Below are 18559 nucleotides of genomic sequence, written 5' to 3' on the forward strand. Positions count from 1 at the left end.
AATTGTACAAAATAGCATGGTCTAATGCCTTCTCGATAGCAAGGAGCTCGGCGGACAACGAGGAAAGGGTTTTGTGCGTGTAATAGCTATCTAAAAAACCTGTCCTATCGTGCAGGAAAGCGGCGCTGGAATGCCCATCTGCGACTGACCCATCCGTGTAATAGATTTCAAAACCACCCTTTGTCAGCTGATCCTTCTTTTCCCCGTGGAGCAGCATGATACCTAACTGGTCTATAGCGCGCTTGTTGGGTGCAGAACCCTTGAAAAATTCTAAGTCGGAGCTAATTTTAGTGCAAAACGAAGCTGTGTCCGTGTTTAAATCCCTATTTGCTGACACTGTTTCACTTGCTGGGAGATTAAATACAAACACCTTAACCAACTCTTTCGCCGCCAGGAATCTCATCCTGTAGTCCGGGGGAAGTTCTCCTGCCATGTGATATATGATAGGAACGGGAGTGCAGATTATCAGACCCAGCGACTTTCTGAGGTGATGGTTGCAGTGGGATTTGATTTTGGCCAAGGCAGATTTGGACAGGTTGCAGAATGATGAGAACGCGTACTCTAGCCTACTTCTGACAAATCCCTAAATTATTTAAATCCGATTCTTTTTAGATACAGATTTACATATGTAAATATCGGCTCTGCAGGAAGGTGCAATGACTCGATGATATACCAGAAGTCAAGCCTTGCAAAACATATCGAAGCATCGGCATTACTCCAAGATAAAGCCAAGGAAATAAGCGGATTAAACGTCCCTGTAATGCTTATCGGGAAATCGGCATTTAGGTTTTCTAAAAAGCTGATGAAACCTTACCCGTTTTCCACAGTCGCCTCTTTGGAACAGCGCACGTTTAACTACAACCTTTCCAAAGTAAGGCGAGTGGTGGAAAATGCATTTGGGCATTTAAAAGCCAGATTTCGAATAATCGGAAAAGGTCTTGATAGCCACCACAAAAATAATAGCGCCATAATAATGAGCTGTTGTATTTTACACAATATATTAAATATGCACAACAGCGCGATTAATGAAAATTGGGATCTTGCAACAAATGAGCAGCGCGAACAGCCCGATACCAGCAACAGTTCTGCTGACTTTAATCAGTCAGCAGAACAGATACGATCTGCAATCGCAAAATATTGTGTAGACCGTAATGAAAATTAAAAACTTATTTATTTTTATTTTTTAAAACTTCTAATAAGTCGTTCTGGAATTTTGTTTGGGTGCTGATCAAGTCCTGCACCATCTTCTCCTGCCTAACGTCGTGCTCCTCCTTCTTTCTGTGGTGGTCCTTTTGTTGTTCGAGACGCTCCTGGGCGATCTCTGCCAGCCACGAAATGTCGGTCTTTTTCTTTTTCTTTGGCGGACGCCCAGACAAGGTGCTGGAGCTACAAGATCCGTCCAGGTCCATCTCAATAATATCCGAAAAGTACTCATCAGGATCTGCAATGAACACCTTAAATGAAATATATTTTTTTAGCAATAAATTAATAAAACTTACTGTCGTTGTCCAATGTGCTCTGCTCCATGTTGTTTGCACTCAAGATGCCAAATCAGCGAACTTCAGTTCAGCGCCCTGAATGTGACGGTCAACCGGCGGTAATCTGATATCTTGCACATGCCGCAAGATCAGCATTATCGCTTATGCCAAGTCGGCTTACCGACTGTAGCTTTGTAGCTCTAAGTACATATATTTTGTAGCTTTGCATTCTTTGGCAATTAAATACTTTTGATTCAGCTTATGCCCCAGCTTGCTGGTGGCTCCTAGTTTTAGTTCTGTTCTTATTACGAAAGCTAACGCTTGTTATTAAACCTTGCTCCGGCAACCAGCCGTAAACACTTTGAATTATTAATTCTATACCACTGTACCACAAGGCCAGTGATAAGAGAGACAGTTATCTCTCCAACATAATCTTCATAAAGGATTCTATACCACGGAACCCGCACGAGGACCACCGCATCAAGCAGCTAAGGCTACTTGGACATACGGACAACTTAATTTACACATGTGAATTTTTGCGTGGTCCGCGGAAATCTTCAATTTTCTCCTTCCATATGTCAATCAGCAGGCTCTCAAGCGCGGCACTCCATGTCACCCTGCCGCCTGCTGTTGTTCTCTTGTTTGCTGCATTGTGTAATAATATTATATATTATAAACAATAAAAAACAAATATATCTATTCAACGTACCACTGGAGGAGTTTTCTGGCACTAAATCCATTTTATTAATAAGTTATTCGAAAATTTGGTCTGCTGTCCTTCCGAGCTGTTCTGTTGTTGTTTTTGTTTTTTGTTAATTTTGTCACAATCATTGTTTACGTTTTCGCAGTGAATACCATTTTTCCATTGTGAATGACAATTATTCAGAGTTGCATTTGAAAACCATCGGCTAACTATCGCATAGAAACGTGCGGTTTAGGAACATCCAAAATGGATGGTGGACTAACTGGGAAATTTTCGGAACGGCAAAACCTTACGGACCATCCCCGAAATGGATGGTGGATGGTGGATGGTCGTCAGTGTGAATAGCCTATTACACTTATAATATAAGCTAATTAATTGGTTTCTTGGGCGCATTGCAAGCGTAGCAAGGAAGAGTCACTGCATCACCATCCGAGACGTTCCCTAAGAAGGAAACAAACCCTCCGCGAGAACTAAGGCAGCTATGAGACGCAATGTGTAAGAGTCAGCGCCAACACGACTGTTGCTTCGAGTGTCAACAAAATAAAATATATGTATTTATCCAATAGCAGTGTGGTAAGTAAATAGTGGCCCATATGATTCACGCCCAACTACATCTCGAAGCCATCCTTTGTAAGTGACCGGGGACAGCGCATGACACCAGCATTGTTGATAAGTATATTCAGCGTTTTCTGTTCCCGCTTGAAGCTAAAAGGTTAAGGTATTAAGAAACAGTGATAGAGTAGAACTGAATACATACGCGGCAACGAAATTCCGTATTGAGTCTAAGTCGAAGCTAAGTCGCATTCACGGCAGTACACGTATTTGTTTTTGGTCTCCAGCACAATCTCCTCTCGGGCCTCCTCACATTTTTTCATGACTCGACATGCCATGTAAACGGTTGCTCCCCGTTTCGCCAGTTCCCTGACCGTTTCTTTTCCAATTCCGTTGTTCGACCCCGTCACAATGAATACTTTGTTCGTTTCATCGGTTTCTTTTGTGAATTTTCCGCCTTGCATAAGGTCTCTGTAAGAGGGAAGGCAGTCAAACCCGGACATTTGTAAATGAATACGGGAACCCAGACTTTATGGCGCAGGCGGCGCCTATCGTAGTTCCGGTGACGCTCAGCCAGAAGATGGGGCGACTCTTTAGGAACGAAAAAAACCCCATTTTAGTAATATAATGAGCTATAAATTAAACGCTATCTATAGACATTGAAATAAACACAAACAGCTGTTTGTTAACACTGGTATCTATCGATACCGATTGCTCTGTTTTCAAGTAATTGTTGTTGTTGTCTGGCTGGAAATATACTTTATAGGCTCTGCACACTGAGCCCATCCCGGGGGAATGGTGGGATTTTTTGACAGATGTGAAACTCCGATTCACACTGCCACCATCCACCATCCGTCAAAAACAGCTGATGCCAATAACAAGTTCATTAAATTTGCGCGGAAGATTTATTAATTCTTGGTTCTTTTAATGGATGATGAAGATATAGCAATTATTTCGGCTGTGGTTCAACAGCAAAAAGGGATTCGAGGCAATTGGGTTTCCTCAGTGCCTAGGTGCAATTGGTAGGAAATCAATAAGAACTTCAGCAATATGTTTACATATAAATTGGTTTTAAAACTTCCTTTTTATTCTAGATGGATGCCACATCGAAATAAAACCACCAGCACCTGAGGCAGTAGACCACCATAAGGCTGAGGCTGGTATTCCACAGTCTTGTTTGCCCTACTGGATTATAGGTATGCAAATATCTTGCACAAAAATATGTATTTAGCAAGTTGGTTTAATGTCCTAAATTATTTTATTTTTATTTTTTTTTTTTAGGGTTTAAGTTACCAAGCTGTCCGTGAGTAGCGTGGGATTATTTGGCCGCCCGCCTTTTGAAGGTGGAAATTGCCAAGTCAAAGAATAGAAGATGTTGGAGTACTGTTTATAGCTTTACATCAATTTCGTCGATGAAGTCAATTAGTGTTTGGTACGTGCTGATGTTTTCTTTTTCAAAGAATTTGTAAATATCATTATATTTTCTTAGAGATGGGAAGTTTTGCCTTGTGTTGTACTTTGTACAATTGAAAATTAAATGCGAGGCGTTATCGATACTATCGCATGTATCACATATGTTACTAGGAACTACATGCATTTTGGCGAGAGTGTGCCTATCGAATGCGTTACCACTAAGCAGTCTGTTGATTCTTTTAGCGTCAATGGCTTTAAGCTTAGTTTTATTTAGGAACCACGGTTTGGATGATGTTGAGGGAAAAGCGAGCAGTAACCTCGGTGCTTGATACTAGCAAACTCGGCGTATTCTCTCTCCCATTCTGCTTTTAAGATTCTGTGTATTTCGCACATAGCGTCTTTAAGGTTCCATTTAACCACTGTGTATTTTCCTCGTCTGTGGGCTTCTTTGGCTGCTGCGTCAACTGAAGTGTTCTGAGGGATGTTATCGTGTCCGGGAATGTAGTGAACCTCTACAGTTCTTAGATGTGGATTTTGTTGGATCTTTTCTCTGATTTTGTGGGGGATAGAGTTATCCTGAATGTTCTTCGCCAGAATGAGGGCCCCGTTTCTGCTGTCTGTCAGGAGCGCGACACGAGGAAAATTGTACAAAATAGCATGGTCTAATGCCTTCTCGATAGCAAGGAGCTCGGCGGACAACGAGGAAAGGGTTTTGTGCGTGTAATAGCTATCTAAAAAACCTGTCCTATCGTGCAGGAAAGCGGCGCTGGAATGCCCATCTGCGACTGACCCATCCGTGTAATAGATTTCAAAACCACCCTTTGTCAGCTGATCCTTCTTTTCCCCGTGGAGCAGCATGATACCTAACTGGTCTATAGCGCGCTTGTTGGGTGCAGAACCCTTGAAAAATTCTAAGTCGGAGCTAATTTTAGTGCAAAACGAAGCTGTGTCCGTGTTTAAATCCCTATTTGCTGACACTGTTTCACTTGCTGGGAGATTAAATGCAAACACCTTAACCAACTCTTTCGCCGCCAGGAATCTCATCCTGTAGTCCGGGGGAAGTTCTCCTGCCATGTGATATATGATAGGAACGGGAGTGCAGATTATCAGACCCAGCGACTTTCTGAGGTGATGGTTGCAGTGGGATTTGATTTTGGCCAAGGCAGATTTGGACAGGTTGCAGAATGATGAGAACGCGTACTCTAGCCTACTTCTGACAAATCCCTAAATTATTTAAATCCGATTCTTTTTAGATACAGATTTACATATGTAAATATCGGCTCTGCAGGAAGGTGCAATGACTCGATGATATACCAGAAGTCAAGCCTTGCAAAACATATCGAAGCATCGGCATTACTCCAAGATAAAGCCAAGGAAATAAGCGGATTAAACGTCCCTGTAATGCTTATCGGGAAATCGGCATTTAGGTTTTCTAAAAAGCTGATGAAACCTTACCCGTTTTCCACAGTGGCCTCTTTGGAACAGCGCACGTTTAACTACAACCTTTCCAAAGTAAGGCGAGTGGTGGAAAATGCATTTGGGCATTTAAAAGCCAGATTTCGAATAATCGGAAAAGGTCTTGATAGCCACCACAAAAATAATAGCGCCATAATAATGAGCTGTTGTATTTTACACAATATATTAAATATGCACAACAGCGCGATTAATGAAAATTGGGATCTTGCAACAAATGAGCAGCGCGAACAGCCCGATACCAGCAACAGTTCTGCTGACTTTAATCAGTCAGCAGAACAGATACGATCTGCAATCGCAAAATATTGTGTAGACCGTAATGAAAATTAAAAACTTATTTATTTTTATTTTTTAAAACTTCTAATAAGTCGTTCTGGAATTTTGTTTGGGTGCTGATCAAGTCCTGCACCATCTTCTCCTGCCTAACGTCGTGCTCCTCCTTCTTTCTGTGGTGGTCCTTTTGTTGTTCGAGACGCTCCTGGGCGATCTCTGCCAGCCACGAAATGTCGGTCTTTTTCTTTTTCTTTGGCGGACGCCCAGACAAGGTGCTGGAGCTACAAGATCCGTCCAGGTCCATCTCAATAATATCCGAAAAGTACTCATCAGGATCTGCAATGAACACCTTAAATGAAATATATTTTTTTAGCAATAAATTAATAAAACTTACTGTCGTTGTCCAATGTGCTCTGCTCCATGTTGTTTGCACTCAAGATGCCAAATCAGCGAACTTCAGTTCAGCGCCCTGAATGTGACGGTCAACCGGCGGTAATCTGATATCTTGCACATGCCGCAAGATCAGCATTATCGCTTATGCCAAGTCGGCTTACCGACTGTAGCTTTGTAGCTCTAAGTACATATATTTTGTAGCTTTGCATTCTTTGGCAATTAAATACTTTTGATTCAGCTTATGCCCCAGCTTGCTGGTGGCTCCTAGTTTTAGTTCTGTTCTTATTACGAAAGCTAACGCTTGTTAATAAACCTTGCTCCGGCAACCAGCCGTAAACACTTTGAATTATTAATTCTATACCACTGTACCACAAGGCCAGTGATAAGAGAGACAGTTATCTCTCCAACATAATCTTCATAAAGGATTCTATACCACGGAACCCGCACGAGGACCACCGCATCAAGCAGCTAAGGCTACTTGGACATACGGACAACTTAATTTACACATGTGAATTTTTGCGTGGTCCGCGGAAATCTTCAATTTTCTCCTTCCATATGTCAATCAGCAGGCTCTCAAGCGCGGCACTCCATTTCACCCTGCCGCCTGCTGTTGTTCTCTTGTTTGCTGCATTGTGTAATAATATTATATATTATAAACAATAAAAAACAAATATATCTATTCAACGTACCACTGGAGGAGTTTTCTGGCACTAAATCCATTTTATTAATAAGTTATTCGAAAATTTGGTCTGCTGTCCTTCCGAGCTGTTCTGTTGTTGTTTTTGTTTTTTGTTAATTTTGTCACAATCATTGTTTACGTTTTCGCAGTGAATACCATTTTTCCATTGTGAATGACAATTATTCAGAGTTGCATTTGAAAACCATCGGCTAACTATCGCATAGAAACGTGCGGTTTAGGAACATCCAAAATGGATGGTGGACTAACTGGGAAATTTTCGGAACGGCAAAACCTTACGGACCATCCCCGAAATGGATGGTGGATGGTGGATGGTCGTCAGTGTGAATAGCCTATTACACTTATAATATAAGCTAATTAATTGGTTTCTTGGGCGCATTGCAAGCGTAGCAAGGAAGAGTCACTGCATCACCATCCGAGACGTTCCCTAAGAAGGAAACAAACCCTCCGCGAGAACTAAGGCAGCTATGAGACGCAATGTGTAAGAGTCAGCGCCAACACGACTGTTGCTTCGAGTGTCAACAAAATAAAATATATGTATTTATCCAATAGCAGTGTGGTAAGTAAATAGTGGCCCATATGATTCACGCCCAACTGCATCTCGAAGCCATCCTTTGTAAGTGACCGGGGACAGCGCATGACACCAGCATTGTTGATAAGTATATTCAGCGTTTTCTGTTCCCGCTTGAAGCTAAAAGGTTAAGGTATTAAGAAACAGTGATAGAGTAGAACTGAATACATACGCGGCAACGAAATTCCGTATTGAGTCTAAGTCGAAGCTAAGTCGCATTCACGGCAGTACACGTATTTGTTTTTGGTCTCCAGCACAATCTCCTCTCGGGCCTCCTCACATTTTTTCATGACTCGACATGCCATGTAAACGGTTGCTCCCCGTTTCGCCAGTTCCCTGACCGTTTCTTTTCCAATTCCGTTGTTCGACCCCGTCACAATGAATACTTTGTTCGTTTCATCGGTTTCTTTTGTGAATTTTCCGCCTTGCATAAGGTCTCTGTAAGAGGGAAGGCAGTCAAACCCGGACATTTGTAAATGAATACGGGAACCCAGACTTTATGGCGCAGGCGGCGCCTATCGTAGTTCCGGTGACGCTCAGCCAGAAGATGGGGCGACTCTTTAGGAACGAAAAAAACCCCATTTTAGTAATATAATGAGCTATAAATTAAACGCTATCTATGGACATTGAAATAAACACAAACAGCTGTTTGTTAACACTGGTATCTATCGATACCGATTGCTCTGTTTTCAAGTAATTGTTGTTGTTGTCTGGCTGGAAATATACTTTATAGGCTCTGCACACTGAGCCCATCCCGGGGGAATGGTGGGATTTTTTGACAGATGTGAAACTCCGATTCACACTGCCACCATCCACCATCCGTCAAAAACAGCTGATGCCAATAACAAGTTCATTAAATTTGCGCGGAAGATTTATTAATTCTTGGTTCTTTTAATGGATGATGAAGATATAGCAATTATTTCGGCTGTGGTTCAACAGCAAAAAGGGATTCGAGGCAAATGGGTTTCCTCAGTGCCTAGGTGCAATTGGTAGGAAATCAATAAGAACTTCAGCAATATGTTTACATATAAATTGGTTTTAAAACTTCCTTTTTATTCTAGATGGATGCCACATCGAAATAAAACCACCAGCACCTGAGGCAGTAGACCACCATAAGGCTGAGGCTGGTATTCCACAGTCTTGTTTGCCCTAGTGGATTATAGGTATGCAAATATCTTGCACAAAAATATGTATTTAGGAAGTTGGTTTAATGTCCTAAATTATTTTATTTTTATTTTTTTTTTTTAGGGTTTAAGTTACCAAGCTGTCCGTGAGTAGCGTGGGATTATTTGGCCGCCCGCCTTTTGAAGGTGGAAATTGCCAAGTCAAAGAATAGAAGATGTTGGAGTACTGTTTATAGCTTTACATCAATTTCGTCGATGAAGTCAATTAGTGTTTGGTACGCGCTGATGTTTTCTTTTTCAAAGAATTTGTAAATATCATTATATTTTCTTAGAGATGGGAAGTTTTGCCTTGTTGTGTTGTACTTTGTACAATTGAAAATTAAATGCGAGGCGTTATCGATACTATCGCATGTATCACATATGTTACTAGGAACTACATGCATTTTGGCGAGAGTGTGCCTATCGAATGCGTTACCACTAAGCAGTCTGTTGATTCTTTTAGCGTCAATGGCTTTAAGCTTAGTTTTATTTAGGAACCACGGTTTGGATGATGTTGAGGGAAAAGCGAGCAGTAACCTCGGTGCTTGATACTAGCAAACTCGGCGTATTCTCTCTCCCATTCTGCTTTTAAGATTCTGTGTATTTCGCACATAGCGTCTTTAAGGTTCCATTTAACCACTGTGTATTTTCCTCGTCTGTGGGCTTCTTTGGCTGCTGCGTCAACTGAAGTGTTCTGAGGGATGTTATCGTGTCCGGGAATGTAGTGAACCTCTACAGTTCTTAGATGTGGATTTTGTTGGATCTTTTCTCTGATTTTGTGGGCGATAGAGTTATCCTGAATGTTCTTCGCCAGAATGAGGGCCCCGTTTCTGCTGTCTGTCAGGAGCGCGACACGAGGAAAATTGTACAAAATAGCATGGTCTAATGCCTTCTCGATAGCAAGGAGCTCGGCGGACAACGAGGAAAGGGTTTTGTGCGTGTAATAGCTATCTAAAAAACCTGTCCTATCGTGCAGGAAAGCGGCGCTGGAATGCCCATCTGCGACTGACCCATCCGTGTAATAGATTTCAAAACCACCCTTTGTCAGCTGATCCTTCTTTTCCCCGTGGAGCAGCATGATACCTAACTGGTCTATAGCGTGCTTGTTGGGTGCAGAACCCTTGAAAAATTCTAAGTCGGAGCTAATTTTAGTGCAAAACGAAGCTGTGTCCGTGTTTAAATCCCTATTTGCTGACACTGTTTCACTTGCTGGGAGATTAAATGCAAACACCTTAACCAACTCTTTCGCCGCCAGGAATCTCATCCTGTAGTCCGGGGGAAGTTCTCCTGCCATGTGATATATGATAGGAACGGGAGTGCAGATTATCAGACCCAGCGACTTTCTGAGGTGATGGTTGCAGTGGGATTTGATTTTGGCCAAGGCAGATTTGGACAGGTTGCAGAATGATGAGAACGCGTACTCTAGCCTACTTCTGACAAATCCCTAAATTATTTAAATCCGATTCTTTTTAGATACAGATTTACATATGTAAATATCGGCTCTGCAGGAAGGTGCAATGACTCGATGATATACCAGAAGTCAAGCCTTGCAAAACATATCGAAGCATCGGCATTACTCCAAGATAAAGCCAAGGAAATAAGCGGATTAAACGTCCCTGTAATGCTTATCGGGACTCGGCATTTAGGTTTTCTAAAAAGCTGATGAAACCTTACCCGTTTTCCACAGTCGCCTCTTTGGAACAGCGCACGTTTAACTACAACCTTTCCAAAGTAAGGCGAGTGGTGGAAAATGCATTTGGGCATTTAAAAGCCAGATTTCGAATAATCGGAAAAGGTCTTGATAGCCACCACAAAAATAATAGCGCCATAATAATGAGCTGTTGTATTTTACACAATATATTAAATATGCACAACAGCGCGATTAATGAAAATTGGGATCTTGCAACAAATGAGCAGCGCGAACAGCCCGATACCAGCAACAGTTCTGCTGACTTTAATCAGTCAGCAGAACAGATACGATCTGCAATCGCAAAATATTGTGTAGACCGTAATGAAAATTAAAAACTTATTTATTTTTATTTTTTAAAACTTCTAATAAGTCGTTCTGGAATTTTGTTTGGGTGCTGATCAAGTCCTGCACCATCTTCTCCTGCCTAACGTCGTGCTCCTCCTTCTTTCTGTGGTGGTCCTTTTGTTGTTCGAGACGCTCCTGGGCGATCTCTGCCAGCCACGAAATGTCGGTCTTTTTCTTTTTCTTTGGCGGACGCCCAGACAAGGTGCTGGAGCTACAAGATCCGTCCAGGTCCATCTCAATAATATCCGAAAAGTACTCATCAGGATCTGCAATGAACACCTTAAATGAAATATATTTTTTTAGCAATAAATTAATAAAACTTACTGTCGTTGTCCAATGTGCTCTGCTCCATGTTGTTTGCACTCAAGATGCCAAATCAGCGAACTTCAGTTCAGCGCCCTGAATGTGACGGTCAACCGGCGGTAATCTGATATCTTGCACATGCCGCAAGATCAGCATTATCGCTTATGCCAAGTCGGCTTACCGACTGTAGCTTTGTAGCTCTAAGTACATATATTTTGTAGCTTTGCATTCTTTGGCAATTAAATACTTTTGATTCAGCTTATGCCCCAGCTTGCTGGTGGCTCCTAGTTTTAGTTCTGTTCTTATTACGAAAGCTAACGCTTGTTAATAAACCTTGCTCCGGCAACCAGCCGTAAACACTTTGAATTATTAATTCTATACCACTGTACCACAAGGCCAGTGATAAGAGAGACAGTTATCTCTCCAACATAATCTTCATAAAGGATTCTATACCACGGAACCCGCACGAGGACCACCGCATCAAGCAGCTAAGGCTACTTGGACATACGGACAACTTAATTTACACATGTGAATTTTTGCGTGGTCCGCGGAAATCTTCAATTTTCTCCTTCCATATGTCAATCAGCAGGCTCTCAAGCGCGGCACTCCATTTCACCCTGCCGCCTGCTGTTGTTCTCTTGTTTGCTGCATTGTGTAATAATATTATATATTATAAACAATAAAAAACAAATATATCTATTCAACGTACCACTGGAGGAGTTTTCTGGCACTAAATCCATTTTATTAATAAGTTTTTCGAAAATTTGGTCTGCTGTCCTTCCGAGCTGTTCTGTTGTTGTTTTTGTTTTTTGTTAATTTTGTCACAATCATTGTTTACGTTTTCGCAGTGAATACCATTTTTCCATTGTGAATGACAATTATTCAGAGTTGCATTTGAAAACCATCGGCTAACTATCGCATAGAAACGTGCGGTTTAGGAACATCCAAAATGGATGGTGGACTAACTGGGAAATTTTCGGAACGGCAAAACCTTACGGACCATCCCCGAAATCGATGGTGGATGGTGGATGGTCGTCAGTGTGAATAGCCTATTACACTTATAATATAAGCTAATTAATTGGTTTCTTGGGCGCATTGCAAGCGTAGCAAGGAAGAGTCACTGCATCACCATCCGAGACGTTCCCTAAGAAGGAAACAAACCCTCCGCGAGAACTAAGGCAGCTATGAGACGCAATGTGTAAGAGTCAGCGCCAACACGACTGTTGCTTCGAGTGTCAACAAAATAAAATATATGTATTTATCCAATAGCAGTGTGGTAAGTAAATAGTGGCCCATATGATTCACGCCCAACTGCATCTCGAAGCCATCCTTTGTAAGTGACCGGGGACAGCGCATGACACCAGCATTGTTGATAAGTATATTCAGCGTTTTCTGTTCCCGCTTGAAGCTAAAAGGTTAAGGTATTAAGAAACAGTGATAGAGTAGAACTGAATACATACGCGGCAACGAAATTCCGTATTGAGTCTAAGTCGAAGCTAAGTCGCATTCACGGCAGTACACGTATTTGTTTTTGGTCTCCAGCACAATCTCCTCTCGGGCCTCCTCACATTTTTTCATGACTCGACATGCCATGTAAACGGTTGCTCCCCGTTTCGCCAGTTCCCTGACCGTTTCTTTTCCAATTCCGTTGTTCGACCCCGTCACAATGAATACTTTGTTCGTTTCATCGGTTTCTTTTGTGAATTTTCCGCCTTGCATAAGGTCTCTGTAAGAGGGAAGGCAGTCAAACCCGGACATTTGTAAATGAATACGGGAACCCAGACTTTATGGCGCAGGCGGCGCCTACCGTAGTTCCGGTGACGCTCAGCCAGAAGATGGGGCGACTCTTTAGGAACGAAAAAAACCCCATTTTAGTAATATAATGAGCTATAAATTAAACGCTATCTATGGACATTGAAATAAACACAAACAGCTGTTTGTTAACACTGGTATCTATCGATACCGATTGCTCTGTTTTCAAGTAATTGTTGTTGTTGTCTGGCTGGAAATATACTTTATAGGCTCTGCACACTGAGCCCATCCCGGGGGAATGGTGGGATTTTTTGACAGATGTGAAACTCCGATTCACACTGCCACCATCCACCATCCGTCAAAAACAGCTGATGCCAATAACAAGTTCATTAAATTTGCGCGGAAGATTTATTAATTCTTGGTTCTTTTAATGGATGATGAAGATATAGCAATTATTTCGGCTGTGGTTCAACAGCAAAAAGGGATTCGAGGCAATTGGGTTTCCTCAGTGCCTAGGTGCAATTGGTAGGAAATCAATAAGAACTTCAGCAATATGTTTACATATAAATTGGTTTTAAAACTTCCTTTTTATTCTAGATGGATGCCACATCGAAATAAAACCACCAGCACCTGAGGCAGTAGACCACCATAAGGCTGAGGCTGGTATTCCACAGTCTTGTTTGCCCTAGTGGATTATAGGTATGCAAATATCTTGCACAAAAATATGTATTTAGCAAGTTGGTTTAATGTCCTAAATTATTTTTTTTTTATTTTTTTTTTTTAGGGTTTAAGTTACCAAGCTGTCCGTGAGTAGCGTGGGATTATTTGGCCGCCCGCCTTTTGAAGGTGGAAATTGCCAAGTCAAAGAATAGAAGATGTTGGAGTACTGTTTATAGCTTTACATCAATTTCGTCGATGAAGTCAATTAGTGTTTGGTACGCGCTGATGTTTTCTTTTTCAAAGAATTTGTAAATATCATTATATTTTCTTAGAGATGGGAAGTTTTGCCTTGTTGTGTTGTACTTTGTACAATTGAAAATTAAATGCGAGGCGTTATCGATACTATCGCATGTATCACATATGTTACTAGGAACTACATGCATTTTGGCGAGAGTGTGCCTATCGAATGCGTTACCACTAAGCAGTCTGTTGATTCTTTTAGCGTCAATGGCTTTAAGCTTAGTTTTATTTAGGAACCACGGTTTGGATGATGTTGAGGGAAAAGCGAGCAGTAACCTCGGTGCTTGATACTAGCAAACTCGGCGTATTCTCTCTCCCATTCTGCTTTTAAGATTCTGTGTATTTCGCACATAGCGTCTTTAAGGTTCCATTTAACCACTGTGTATTTTCCTCGTCTGTGGGCTTCTTTGGCTGCTGCGTCAACTGAAGTGTTCTGAGGGATGTTATCGTGTCCGGGAATGTAGTGAACCTCTACAGTTCTTAGATGTGGATTTTGTTGGATCTTTTCTCTGATTTTGTGGGCGATAGAGTTATCCTGAATGTTCTTCGCCAGAATGAGGGCCCCGTTTCTGCTGTCTGTCAGGAGCGCGACACGAGGAAAATTGTACAAAATAGCATGGTCTAATGCCTTCTCGATAGCAAGGAGCTCGGCGGACAACGAGGAAAGGGTTTTGTGCGTGTAATAGCTATCTAAAAAACCTGTCCTATCGTGCAGGAAAGCGGCGCTGGAATGCCCATCTGCGACTGACCCATCCGTGTAATAGATTTCAAAACCACCCTTTGTCAGCTGATCCTTCTTTTCCCCGTGGAGCAGCATGATACCTAACTGGTCTATAGCGTGCTTGTTGGGTGCAGAACCCTTGAAAAATTCTAAGTCGGAGCTAATTTTAGTGCAAAACGAAGCTGTGTCCGTGTTTAAATCCCTATTTGCTGACACTGTTTCACTTGCTGGGAGATTAAATGCAAACACCTTAACCAACTCTTTCGCCGCCAGGAATCTCATCCTGTAGTCCGGGGGAAGTTCTCCTGCCATGTGATATATGATAGGAACGGGAGTGCAGATTATCAGACCCAGCGACTTTCTGAGGTGATGGTTGCAGTGGGATTTGATTTTGGCCAAGGCAGATTTGGACAGGTTGCAGAATGATGAGAACGCGTACTCTAGCCTACTTCTGACAAATCCCTAAATTATTTAAATCCGATTCTTTTTAGATACAGATTTACATATGTAAATATCGGCTCTGCAGGAAGGTGCAATGACTCGATGATATACCAGAAGTCAAGCCTTGCAAAACATATCGAAGCATCGGCATTACTCCAAGATAAAGCCAAGGAAATAAGCGGATTAAACGTCCCTGTAATGCTTATCGGGGACTCGGCATTTAGGTTTTCTAAAAAGCTGATGAAACCTTACCCGTTTTCCACAGTCGCCTCTTTGGAACAGCGCACGTTTAACTACAACCTTTCCAAAGTAAGGCGAGTGGTGGAAAATGCATTTGGGCATTTAAAAGCCAGATTTCGAATAATCGGAAAAGGTCTTGATAGCCACCACAAAAATAATAGCGCCATAATAATGAGCTGTTGTATTTTACACAATATATTAAATATGCACAACAGCGCGATTAATGAAAATTGGGATCTTGCAACAAATGAGCAGCGCGAACAGCCCGATACCAGCAACAGTTCTGCTGACTTTAATCAGTCAGCAGAACAGATACGATCTGCAATCGCAAAATATTGTGTAGACCGTAATGAAAATTAAAAACTTATTTATTTTTATTTTTTAAAACTTCTAATAAGTCGTTCTGGAATTTTGTTTGGGTGCTGATCAAGTCCTGCACCATCTTCTCCTGCCTAACGTCGTGCTCCTCCTTCTTTCTGTGGTGGTCCTTTTGTTGTTCGAGACGCTCCTGGGCGATCTCTGCCAGCCACGAAATGTCGGTCTTTTTCTTTTTCTTTGGCGGACGCCCAGACAAGGTGCTGGAGCTACAAGATCCGTCCAGGTCCATCTCAATAATATCCGAAAAGTACTCATCAGGATCTGCAGTGAACACCTTAAATGAAATATATTTTTTTAGCAATAAATTAATAAAACTTACTGTCGTTGTCCAATGTGCTCTGCTCCATGTTGTTTGCACTCAAGATGCCAAATCAGCGAACTTCAGTTCAGCGCCCTGAATGTGACGGTCAACCGGCGGTAATCTGATATCTTGCACATGCCGCAAGATCAGCATTATCGCTTATGCCAAGTCGGCTTACCGACTGTAGCTTTGTAGCTCTAAGTACATATATTTTGTAGCTTTGCATTCTTTGGCAATTAAATACTTTTGATTCAGCTTATGCCCCAGCTTGCTGGTGGCTCCTAGTTTTAGTTCTGTTCTTATTACGAAAGCTAACGCTTGTTAATAAACCTTGCTCCGGCAACCAGCCGTAAACACTTTGAATTATTAATTCTATACCACTGTACCACAAGGCCAGTGATAAGAGAGACAGTTATCTCTCCAACATAATCTTCATAAAGGATTCTATACCACGGAACCCGCACGAGGACCACCGCATCAAGCAGCTAAGGCTACTTGGACATACGGACAACTTAATTTACACATGTGAATTTTTGCGTGGTCCGCGGAAATCTTCAATTTTCTCCTTCCATATGTCAATCAGCAGGCTCTCAAGCGCGGCACTCCATTTCACCCTGCCGCCTGCTGTTGTTCTCTTGTTTGCTGCATTGTGTAATAATATTATATATTATAAACAATAAAAAACAAATATATCTATTCAACGTACCACTGGAGGAGTTTTCTGGCACTAAATCCATTTTATTAATAAGTTTTTCGAAAATTTGGTCTGCTGTCCTTCCGAGCTGTTCTGTTGTTGTTTTTGTTTTTTGTTAATTTTGTCACAATCATTGTTTACGTTTTCGCAGTGAATACCATTTTTCCATTGTGAATGACAATTATTCAGAGTTGCATTTGAAAACCATCGGCTAACTATCGCATAGAAACGTGCGGTTTAGGAACATCCAAAATGGATGGTGGACTAACTGGGAAATTTTCGGAACGGCAAAACCTTACGGACCATCCCCGAAATCGATGGTGGATGGTGGATGGTCGTCAGTGTGAATAGCCTATTACACTTATAATATAAGCTAATTAATTGGTTTCTTGGGCGCATTGCAAGCGTAGCAAGGAAGAGTCACTGCATCACCATCCGAGACGTTCCCTAAGAAGGAAACAAACCCTCCGCGAGAACTAAGGCAGCTATGAGACGCAATGTGTAAGAGTCAGCGCCAACACGACTGTTGCTTCGAGTGTCAACAAAATAAAATATATGTATTTATCCAATAGCAGTGTGGTAAGTAAATAGTGGCCCATATGATTCACGCCCAACTGCATCTCGAAGCCATCCTTTGTAAGTGACCGGGGACAGCGCATGACACCAGCATTGTTGATAAGTATATTCAGCGTTTTCTGTTCCCGCTTGAAGCTAAAAGGTTAAGGTATTAAGAAACAGTGATAGAGTAGAACTGAATACATACGCGGCAACGAAATTCCGTATTGAGTCTAAGTCGAAGCTAAGTCGCATTCACGGCAGTACACGTATTTGTTTTTGGTCTCCAGCACAATCTCCTCTCGGGCCTCCTCACATTTTTTCATGACTCGACATGCCATGTAAACGGTTGCTCCCCGTTTCGCCAGTTCCCTGACCGTTTCTTTTCCAATTCCGTTGTTCGACCCCGTCACAATGAATACTTTGTTCGTTTCATCGGTTTCTTTTGTGAATTTTCCGCCTTGCATAAGGTCTCTGTAAGAGGGAAGGCAGTCAAACCCGGACATTTGTAAATGAATACGGGAACCCAGACTTTATGGCGCAGGCGGCGCCTACCGTAGTTCCGGTGACGCTCAGCCAGAAGATGGGGCGACTCTTTAGGAACGAAAAAAACCCCATTTTAGTAATATAATGAGCTATAAATTAAACGCTATCTATGGACATTGAAATAAACACAAACAGCTGTTTGTTAACACTGGTATCTATCGATACCGATTGCTCTGTTTTCAAGTAATTGTTGTTGTTGTCTGGCTGGAAATATACTTTATAGGCTCTGCACACTGAGCCCATCCCGGGGGAATGGTGGGATTTTTTGACAGATGTGAAACTCCGATTCACACTGCCACCATCCACCATCCGTCAAAAACAGCTGATGCCAATAACAAGTTCATTAAATTTGCGCGGAAGATTTATTAATTCTTGGTTCTTTTAATGGATGATGAAGATATAGCAATTATTTCGGCTGTGGTTCAACAGCAAAAAGGGATTCGAGGCAATTGGGTTTCCTCAGTGCCTAGGTGCAATTGGTAGGAAATCAATAAGAACTTCAGCAATATGTTTACATATAAATTGGTTTTAAAACTTCCTTTTTATTCTAGATGGATGCCACATCGAAATAAAACCACCAGCACCTGAGGCAGTAGACCACCATAAGGCTGAGGCTGGTATTCCACAGTCTTGTTTGCCCTAGTGGATTATAGGTATGCAAATATCTTGCACAAAAATATGTATTTAGCAAGTTGGTTTAATGTCCTAAATTATTTTTTTTTTATTTTTTTTTTTTAGGGTTTAAGTTACCAAGCTGTCCGTGAGTAGCGTGGGATTATTTGGCCGCCCGCCTTTTGAAGGTGGAAATTGCCAAGTCAAAGAATAGAAGATGTTGGAGTACTGTTTATAGCTTTACATCAATTTCGTCGATGAAGTCAATTAGTGTTTGGTACGCGCTGATGTTTTCTTTTTCAAAG

General features: G+C 41.8%; 2 long non-coding RNA genes and 4 pseudogenes across 2 annotated transcripts; 2 read left to right on the forward strand and 4 right to left on the reverse strand.

The window, feature by feature from the left end:
* Window positions 1-974: 974 nt before the first annotated feature.
* LOC117192586 lies at window positions 975-3363 on the reverse strand (annotated as a pseudogene).
* Window positions 3364-3455: 92 nt separating this feature from the next.
* Window positions 3456-4150, forward strand: LOC117192595. Its single transcript, XR_004474386.1, has 3 exons — window positions 3456-3755; window positions 3828-3929; window positions 4015-4150. It is a non-coding gene; the product is annotated as an uncharacterized LOC117192595 (long non-coding RNA).
* Window positions 4151-5939: 1789 nt separating this feature from the next.
* LOC117192585 lies at window positions 5940-8135 on the reverse strand (annotated as a pseudogene).
* Window positions 8136-8450: 315 nt separating this feature from the next.
* LOC117192597 lies at window positions 8451-8889 on the forward strand. Its single transcript, XR_004474388.1, has 3 exons — window positions 8451-8542; window positions 8615-8716; window positions 8802-8889. It is a non-coding gene; the product is annotated as an uncharacterized LOC117192597 (long non-coding RNA).
* Window positions 8890-10550: 1661 nt separating this feature from the next.
* LOC117192584 lies at window positions 10551-13566 on the reverse strand (annotated as a pseudogene).
* Window positions 13567-15340: 1774 nt separating this feature from the next.
* Window positions 15341-18356, reverse strand: LOC117192577 (annotated as a pseudogene).
* Between the last annotated feature and the right edge of the window lie 203 nt (window positions 18357-18559).

This window comes from Drosophila miranda (assembly GCF_003369915.1).
Source record: "Drosophila miranda strain MSH22 chromosome Y unlocalized genomic scaffold, D.miranda_PacBio2.1 Contig_Y2_pilon, whole genome shotgun sequence".
Taxonomy (NCBI): Eukaryota; Metazoa; Arthropoda; class Insecta; order Diptera; family Drosophilidae; genus Drosophila; species Drosophila miranda.